Raw genomic sequence first — 10,598 nt, forward strand, 5'->3', positions numbered from 1 at the left:
CATCCTGGGGACCCTCATTGTCCCCAGGGCTGATTGTACACATTCCAGGACCCCCCATTGTCCACCAGGACCCATTTTGACATCCCAGAACCTGCTATTGTCCCCAGGGCCGATTGTGAGATCCTGGGGACCCCCATTGTCCCCAGGGCTGATTGTACACATTCCAGGACCGCCCATTGTCCCCAGGGCCCATTGTGACATCCACTGCACCTCCTTGTCCCCAGGGCCCATTGTGATATTCAGGGGACCCCTCTTTGTCCCCAGGGCCCATTGTGACATCCTGGGGACCCCCCCTTGTCACTGGGGCCCATTGTGACGTCCCGGGACCCCCCATTGTCCCCAGGGCCCATTGTGACATTCAGGGGACCCCCTTTGTCACTGGGGCCCATTGTGACATCCCAGGACCCCACATTGTCCACAGGGCCCATTGTGACACCGTGGGGATCCCCTTTGTCCCCAGAGCCCATTGTGATATCCAGGGGACCCCTTTTGTCCCCAGGGCCCATTGTGACATCGCAGGACCCACCGTGGTCCCCAGTGCCCATTGTGACATCCTGGGGACCCCTTTTGTCCCCAGGGCCCATTGTGGCACCATGGGGACCCCCTTTGTCACTGGGGCCCATTGTGACATCCCAGGACCCCAGTTTGTCCCCAGGGCTTATTGTGACACCATGGGGACCTCCCTTGTCCCCAGGGCCCATTGTGACATCCCATGACCCCCCTTTGTCCCCAGTGCTATTGTGAAATCCTGGGGACCTCCTTTGTGCCCAGGGCCCTTTGTGGCACCATGGGGAACGCCTTTGTCACTGGGGGCCATTGTGACATTCCAGGATTCCACTTTGTCCCCAGGGCTCGTTCTGACACCTTGGGGACTCCCATTGTCCCCAGGGCCCATGGTGATATCCTGGGGATCCCCCTTTGTCCCCAGGGTCCATTGTGACATCCTGGGCAACCCCATTGTCCGCAGGGCCCATTGTGACATCTGGGGGACCCCCTTGTCCCCAGGACCCATCGTGGCACCGTGGGGCCCTCTTTGTCACTTGGGCCCATTGTGACACCATGGGGACGCCCCCTTTGTCCCCAGTGCCCATTGTGACATCCTGCGGACCCCCCTTTGTCCCCAGGGCCCATTTTGACATTCAGGGCACCCACCATTGTCCCCAGGGCCCATTGTGACCTTCAAGGGACCCCCATTGTTCCCAGGGCCAATTGAGTCCTGGGGAGCCCCCTCTGTTCCCAGGGCTCATTGTGACTTTCAGGGGATCCCCCCTTGTCCCCAGGGCTGATTGTGACGTCCTAGGGCCCCTCTTTGTCCCCAGGGCCCATTGTGACATCCTGGGGACCCCCCCTTGTCCCCAGAGCCCATTGTGACATCCCAGGACCCCCCATTGTCTCCAGGGCCCATTGTGACATCCTGGGGATCCCTCCTTGTCCCCAGGGCCCATTGTGATGTCCCAGGACCCCCCATTGTCCCCAGGGCCCATTGTGACATCCTCGGCACCCCCTTGTCCCCAGGGCCCATTGTGACATTCAGGGGACCCCTCTTTGTCCCCAGGGCCCATTGTGACGTCCCAGGAACCCCCATTGTCCCCAAGGCCCATTGTGACATTCAGGGGACCCCTCTTTGTCCCCAGGGCCCATTGTGACATCCTGGGGACCCCCTCTTGTCCCCAGGGCCCATTGTGACGTCCCAGGAACCCCCATTGTCCCCAGGGCCCATTGTGACATCTTGGGGATCCCTCCTTGTCCCCAGGGCCCATTGTGACGTCCCAGGACCCCGCCATTGTCCCCAGGACACATTGTGACATTCAGGGGACCCCCTTTGTCACTGGGGCCCCTTGTGACATCCTGGGGATCCCTCCTTGTCCCCAGGGCCTATTGTGACGTCCCAGAACCCCCCATTGTCCCCAGGGACCATTGTGACATTCAGGGGACCCCCTTTGTCACCGGGGCCCATTGTGACGTCCGAGGACCCCCCATTGTCCCAAGGGTCCATTGTGACACCTTGGGGACCCCCTTGTCACTGGAGACCCATTGTGACAGCATGGGGACCCCCTTGTCCCCAGGACCCATCGTGACACCTTGGGGACCCTCCTTGTCACTGGGGACCTGTTGTGACACCATGGGGACCCCCCCTTGTCCTCAGGGCCCATTGTGACATCCTGGGCATCCCCCTTTGTCCCCCGGGACCATTGTAACACTGTGGGGACCCCCTTTATCCCCAGGGCCCATTGTGACACTGTGGGGAACCCTCTTGTCCTTCAGGGCCTATTGTTACGTCCCAGGACCGCCCATTGTCCCCAGGGCCCATTGTGACACCTTGGGGACCCCCTTGTCACTGGAGACCCATTGTGACAGCATGGGGACCACCCCTTGTCCTCAGGGCCTATTGTGAACATCCTGGGGAACCTCCATTGTCCCCAGAGCCCATTGTGAGTTCCTGGAGACCCCCTTGTCCCCAGGTCCCATTGTGACATCCTGGGGAGCCTCTTTGTCCCCAGGGCCCATTGTGACATCCTGGGGACCTCCTTTGTCACTGGGGACCCATTGTGACACCATGGGGACCTCCCATTGTCTTCAGGGCCCATTGAGACATCCTGGGGACCCCCTTTGTCACTGAGGACCCATTGTGACATCCCAGGAACCCCATTGTCCCAAGGGCCCATCGTGACATCCTGGGGACCCCCCTTTGTCTCCAGGACATATTGTGACACCGTGGGGACCTCATTAGTCCCCAGGGCCCATTGTGACATCCTAGGGATCCCCTCTTGTCCCCAGGGCCCATGGTGACGTCCCAGGACCCCCCCTTGTCCCTAGGGCCCATTGTGACATTCACGGGACTCCCCTTTGTCCCCAGGGCCCATTCTGATAAGGTGGAGACCCCCTTTGTCCCCAGGGCCAATTGTGACATCCTGGGGACGCCCTTTGTACCCAGGGCCCATTTTGACACCGTCAACACCCCCCTTTGTCCCCAGGGCCCATTGTGACATCCTGGGGACCCTCCTTGTCCCCAGAGCCCATTGTGACATCCAGGGGACCCCCTTTGTCCCCAGGGCCCATTGTGGCACCATGGGGACCACCTTTGTCACTGGGGCCCATTGTGACATCCCAGGACCCCCCTTTGTCCCCAGGGCCCATTGTGGTACCATGGGGACCCCCTTTGTCACTGGGGCCCATTGTGACATCCTGGGGACCCCCCTTTGTCCCCAGGGCCCATTGTGACATCCTGGGGTCCCCCCTTTGTCCCCAGGGCCCATTGAAATGTCCCAGGACCACCCTTTGTCCTCAGGGTTCATTGTGACATCCTGGGGACCCCATTTGTCCCCACGGCCCATTGTGGCACCATGGGGACCCCCTTTGTCACCGGGGCCCATTGTGACATCCCAGGACCCCACTTTGTCCCCAGGGCTTATTGTGACACCATGGGGATCTCCCTTGTCCCCAGGGCCCATTGTGACATCCCATGACCCCCCTTTATCCCCAGTGCTATTGTGAAATCCTGGGGACCCCTTTTGTCCCCAGGGCCCATTGTGGCACCATGGGGAACCCCTTTGTCACTGGGGGCCATTGTGACATTCCAGGATTCCACTTTGTCCCCAGGACTCGTTCTGACACCTTGGGGACTCCCATTGTCCCCAGGGCCCATTGTGACATCCTGGGCAACCCCATTGTCCCCAGGGCCCATTGTGACATCTGGGGGACGCCCTTGTCCCCAGGACCCATCCTGGCACCGTGGGGACCCTCCTTGTCACTTGGGCCCATTGTGACACCATGGGGACCCCCTCTTTGTCTCCAGTACCCATTGTGACATCCTGGGGATCCCTCCTTGTCCCCAGGGCCCATTGTGACGTCCCAGGACCCGCCATTGTCCCCAGGACCCATTGTGACATTCAGGGGACCCCCTTTGTCACTGGGGCCCATTGTGAAATCCCAGGACTCCACATTGTCCCCAGGGCCCATTGTGACATCCTGGGGACCCCCTTTGTCCCCAGGGCCCATTGTGGCACCATGGGGACCCCCTTTGTCACTGGGGCCCATTGTGACATCCCAGGAGCCCCCTTTGTCCCCAGGGCCCATTGTGACATCCTGGGGACCCCCATTGTTCCCACGGCCCATTGTGACATTCCAGGACCCCCCATTGTCCCCAGGGCCCATTGTGACATCCACTGCACCCCCTTGTCCACAGGGCCCATTGTGACATTCAGGGGACCCCTCTTTGTCCCCAGGGCCCATTGTGACATCCTGGGGCCCCTCCTTGTCCCCAGGGCCCATTGTGACGTCTTAGGACCCCCCATTGTCCCCAGGGCCCATTGTGACATTCAGGGCACCCCCTTGTCCCCAGGGCCCATTGTGACATTCCGGGGACGCCTCTTTGTCCCCAGGACCCATTGTGACATTCAGGTGACCCCTTTGTCACTGGGTCCCATTGTGACATCCCAGGACCCCACACTGTCCCCAGGACACATTGTGACATCCTGGGGACCCCACTTGTCCCCAGGACCCATTGTGACACTATGGGGACCCCCCCTTGTTCCCAGGGCCCATTGTGACACCGTGGGTACCACCCTTGTCCGCAGGGCTCATTGTGACATCCCAAGACCCCCCTTTGTCCCCAGGGCCCATTCTGATACCGTGGGGATCCCCTTTGTCCCCAGAGCCCATTGTGACATCCAGGGGACCCCCTTTGTCCTCAGGGCCCATTGTGACATCGCAGGACCCCCCTGGTCGCCAGGGCCCATTGTGACATCCTGGGGATGCCCCCTTGTCACCAGGACCCGTTGTGACGTCCCAGGACCCCCCATTGTCCCCAGGGCCCATTGTGACATCCTGGGGATCCCTGCTTGGCCCCAGGGCCCATTGTGACGTCTTAGGACCCCCCATTGTCCCCAGGGCCCATTGTGACATTCAGGGGACGCCTCTTTGTACCCAGGGCACATTGTGACATCCTGGGGAACCCTTTTGTCCCCACGGCCCATTGTGGCACCATGGGGACCCCCTTTGTCACTGGGGCCCATTGTGACATCCCAGGACCCCACTTTGTCCCCAGGCCTTATTGTGACACCATGGGGACCTCCCTTGTCCCCAGAGCCCATTGTGACATCCAGGGGACCCACTTTGTCCTCAGGGCCCATTGTGACATCGCAGGACCCCCCTGGTCGCCAGGGCCCATTGTGACTTCCTGGGGATGCCCCCTTGTCACCAGGACCCGTTGTGACGTCCCAGGACCCCCCATTGTCCCCAGGGCCCATTGTGACATCCTGGGGATCCCTGCTTGGCCCCAGGGCCCATTGTGACGTCTTAGGACCCCCCATTGTCCCCAGGGCCCATTGTGACATTCAGGGGACGCCTCTTTGTACCCAGGGCACATTGTGACATCCTGGGGACCCCTTTTGTCCCCACGGCCCATTGTGGCACCATGGGGACCCCCTTTGTCACTGGGGCCCATTGTGACATCCCAGGACCCCACTTTGTCCCCAGGGCTTATTGTGACACCATGGGGACCTCCCTTGTCCCCAGGGCCCATTGTGACATCCCATGACCCCCCTTTGTCCCCAGTACTATTGTGGAATCCTGGGGACCCCCTTTGTGCCCAGGGCCCATTGTGGCACCATGGGGAACCCCTTTGTCACTGGGGGCCATTGTGACATTCCAGGATTCCACTTTGTCCCCAGGGCTCGTTCTGACACCTTGGGGACTCCCATTGTCCCAAGGGCCCATTGTGACATCCTGGGGATCCCCCTTTGTCCCCAGGGTCCATTGTGACATCCTGGGCAACCTCATTGTCCCCAGGGCCCATTGTGACATCTGGGGGACCCCCTTGTCCCCAGGACCCATCGTGGCACCGTGGGGACCCTCCTTGTCACTTGGTCCCATTGTGACACCATGGGCACCCCCTCTTTGTCCCCAGTGCCCATTGTGACATCCTGCGGACCCCGCTTTGACCCCAGGGCCCATTTTGACATTCAGGGGACCCACCATTGTCCTCAGGGCCCATTGTGAGGTCCCAGGACCCCCCATTGTCCCCAGGGCCCATTGTGACATCCTCGGCACCTCCTTGTCCCCAGGGCCGATTGCGACCTTCAAGGGACCCCCATTGTTCCCAGGGCCCATTGTGATGTCCTGGGGAGCCCCCTATGTTCCCAGGGCTCATTGTGACATCCTGGAGACCCCCCCTTGTCCCCAGGGCCCATTGTGACGTCCCAGGACCCCCCATTGTTCCCAGGGCCCATTGTGACGTCCTGGGGAGCCCCCTCTGTTCCCAGGGCTCATTGTGACTTTCAGGGGACCCCCCCTTGTCCCCAGGGCTTATTGTGACATCCTAGGGCCCCTCTGTGTCCCCAGGGCCCATTGTGACACTTTAGAGACCCCTCTTTGTCCCCAGGGCCCATTGTGACATCCTGGGGACCCCCCCTTGTCCCCAGGGCCCATTGTGACGTCCCAGGACCCCCCATTGTCCCCAGGGCCCATTGTGACATCCTGGGGTCCCCCCTTTGTCCCCAGGGCCCATTGAAATGTCCCAGGACCACCCTTTGTCCCCAGGGTTCATTGTGACATCCTGGGGACCCCATTTGTCCCCACGGCCCATTGTGGCACCATGGGGACCCCCTTTGTCACCGGGGCCCATTGTGACATCCCAGGACCCCACTTTGTCCCCAGGGCTTATTGTGACACCATGGGGATCTCCCTTGTCCCCAGGGCCCATTGTGACATCCCATGACCCCCCTTTATCCCCAGTGCTATTGTGAAATCCTGGGGACCCCTTTTGTCCCCAGGGCCCATTGTGGCACCATGGGGAACCCCTTTGTCACTGGGGGCCATTGTGACATTCCAGGATTCCACTTTGTCCCCAGGACTCGTTCTGACACCTTGGGGACTCCCATTGTCCCCAGGGCCCATTGTGACATCCTGGGCAACCCCATTGTCCCCAGGGCCCATTGTGACATCTGGGGGACGCCCTTGTCCCCAGGACCCATCCTGGCACCGTGGGGACCCTCCTTGTCACTTGGGCCCATTGTGACACCATGGGGACCCCCTCTTTGTCTCCAGTACCCATTGTGACATCCTGGGGATCCCTCCTTGTCCCCAGGGCCCATTGTGACGTCCCAGGACCCGCCATTGTCCCCAGGACCCATTGTGACATTCAGGGGACCCCCTTTGTCACTGGGGCCCATTGTGAAATCCCAGGACTCCACATTGTCCCCAGGGCCCATTGTGACATCCTGGGGACCCCCTTTGTCCCCAGGGCCCATTGTGGCACCATGGGGACCCCCTTTGTCACTGGGGCCCATTGTGACATCCCAGGAGCCCCCTTTGTCCCCAGGGCCCATTGTGACATCCTGGGGACCCCCATTGTTCCCACGGCCCATTGTGACATTCCAGGACCCCCCATTGTCCCCAGGGCCCATTGTGACATCCACTGCACCCCCTTGTCCACAGGGCCCATTGTGACATTCAGGGGACCCCTCTTTGTCCCCAGGGCCCATTGTGACATCCTGGGGCCCCTCCTTGTCCCCAGGGCCCATTGTGACGTCTTAGGACCCCCCATTGTCCCCAGGGCCCATTGTGACATTCAGGGCACCCCCTTGTCCCCAGGGCCCATTGTGACATTCCGGGGACGCCTCTTTGTCCCCAGGACCCATTGTGACATTCAGGTGACCCCTTTGTCACTGGGTCCCATTGTGACATCCCAGGACCCCACACTGTCCCCAGGACACATTGTGACATCCTGGGGACCCCACTTGTCCCCAGGACCCATTGTGACACTATGGGGACCCCCCCTTGTTCCCAGGGCCCATTGTGACACCGTGGGTACCACCCTTGTCCGCAGGGCTCATTGTGACATCCCAAGACCCCCCTTTGTCCCCAGGGCCCATTCTGATACCGTGGGGATCCCCTTTGTCCCCAGAGCCCATTGTGACATCCAGGGGACCCCCTTTGTCCTCAGGGCCCATTGTGACATCGCAGGACCCCCCTGGTCGCCAGGGCCCATTGTGACATCCTGGGGATGCCCCCTTGTCACCAGGACCCGTTGTGACGTCCCAGGACCCCCCATTGTCCCCAGGGCCCATTGTGACATCCTGGGGATCCCTGCTTGGCCCCAGGGCCCATTGTGACGTCTTAGGACCCCCCATTGTCCCCAGGGCCCATTGTGACATTCAGGGGACGCCTCTTTGTACCCAGGGCACATTGTGACATCCTGGGGAACCCTTTTGTCCCCACGGCCCATTGTGGCACCATGGGGACCCCCTTTGTCACTGGGGCCCATTGTGACATCCCAGGACCCCACTTTGTCCCCAGGCCTTATTGTGACACCATGGGGACCTCCCTTGTCCCCAGAGCCCATTGTGACATCCAGGGGACCCACTTTGTCCTCAGGGCCCATTGTGACATCGCAGGACCCCCCTGGTCGCCAGGGCCCATTGTGACTTCCTGGGGATGCCCCCTTGTCACCAGGACCCATTGTGACGTCTCAGGACCCCCCATTGTCCCCAGGGCCCATTGTGACATCCTGGGGATCCCTGCTTGGCCCCAGGGCCCATTGTGACGTCTTAGGACCCCCCATTGTCCCCAGGGCCCATTGTGACATTCAGGGGACCCCCCCTTGTCCCCAGGGCCCATTGTGACGTCCCAGGACCCCCCATTGTCCCCAGGGCCCATTGTGACATCCTGGGGACCCCCTCTTGTCCCCAGGGCCCATTGTGACGTCCCAGGACCCCCCATTGTCCCCAGGGCCCATTGTGACATCCTGGGGAACCCTCCTTGTCCCCAGGGCCCATTGTGACGTCCCAGGACCCCCCATTGTCCCCAGGGCCCATTGTGACATTCAGGGGACCCCCTTTGTCACTGGGGCCCATTGTGACATCCCAGGACCCCCCCTTGTCCCCAGAGCCCATTGTGACATCCTGGAGACCCCCTTTGTCTCCAGGGCCCATTGTGACGTCCGAGGACCCCCCATTGTCACCAGGGTCCATTGTTACATCCTGGGGACCCCCTTGTCCCCAGGACCCATCGTGACACCATGGGGACCCTCCTTGTCACTGGGGACCCATTGTGACACCATGGGGACCCTGCCTTGTCCTCATGGCCCATTGTGACATCCTGGGCATCCCCCTTTGTCCCCCGGGACCATTGTAACACCGTGCGGACCCCCTTTGTCCCCAGGGCCCATTGTGACACTGTGGGGAAGCCCCTTGTCCCCAGGGCCTATTGTTACATCCCAGGACCCCCCATTGTCCCCAGGGCCCATTGTGACACCTTGGGGACCCCCTTGTCACTGGAGACCCATTGTGACAGCATGGGGACCACCCCTTGTCCTCAGGGCCTATTGTGAACATCCTGGGGAACCTCCATTGTCCCCAGAGCCCATTGTGAGTTCCAGGAGACCCCCTTGTCCCCAGGTCCCATTGTGACATCCTGGGGAGCCTCTTTGTCCCCAGGGCCCACTGAGACATCCTGGGGACCCCCTTTGTCACTGGGGACCCATTGTGACATCCCAGGAACCCCATTGTCCCCAGGGCCCATTGTGACATCCCAGGACCCCCCATTATCCCCAGGGCCCATTGTGACCTCCTCGGCACCCCCTTGTCCCCAGGGCCCATTGTGACATTCACGGGACCCCCTTTGTCCCCAGGGCCCATTCTGATATGGTGGGGACCTCCTTTGTCCCCAGGGCCCATTGTGACATCCTGGGGACGCCCTTTGTCCCCAGGGCCCATTTTGACACCGTCGACACCTCCCTTTGTCCCCAGGGCCCATTGTGACATCCTGGGGACCCTCCTTTTCCCCAGAGCCCATTGTGACATCCAGGGGACCCCCTTTGTCCCCAGGGCCCATTGTGACATCCTGGGGTCCCCCCTTTGTCCCCAGGGCCTATTGAAATGTCCCAGGACCACCGTTTGTCCCCAGGGTTCATTGTGACATCCTGGGGACCCCATTTGTCCCCACGGCCCATTGTGGCACCATGGGGACCCCGTTTGTCACTGGGGCCCATTGTGACATCCCAGGACCCCACTTTGTCCCCAGGGCTTATTGTGACACCATGGGGATCTCCCTTGTCCCCAGGGCCCATTGTGGCATCCCATGACCTTCCTTTATCCCCAGTGCTATTGTGAAATCCTGGGGACCCCTTTTGTCCCCAGGGCCCATTGTGCCACCATGGGGAACCCCTTTGTCACTGGGGGCCATTGTGACATTCCAGGATTCCACTTTGTCCCCAGGGCTCGTTCTGACACCTTGGGGACTCCCATTGTCCCCAGGGCCCATTGTGACATCCTGGGCAACCCCATTGTCCCCAGGGCCCATTGTGACATCTGGGGGACGCCCTTGTCTCCAGGACCCATCGTGGCACCGTGGGGACCCTCCTTGTCACTTGGGCCCATTGTGACACCATGGAGACCCCCCCTTTGTCTCCAGTACCCATTGTGACATCCTGGGGATCCCTCCTTTTCCCCAGGACCCATTGTGACATTCAGGAGACCCTCTTTGTCACTGGGGCCCATTGTGAAATCCCAGGACTCCACATTGTCCCCAGGGCCTATTGTGACATCCTGGGGACCCCACTTGTCCCCAGGACCCATTGTGACACTATGGGGACCCCC

The sequence above is a fragment of the Patagioenas fasciata genome, chromosome W (assembly GCF_037038585.1).
Source record: "Patagioenas fasciata isolate bPatFas1 chromosome W, bPatFas1.hap1, whole genome shotgun sequence".
Taxonomy (NCBI): Eukaryota; Metazoa; Chordata; class Aves; order Columbiformes; family Columbidae; genus Patagioenas; species Patagioenas fasciata.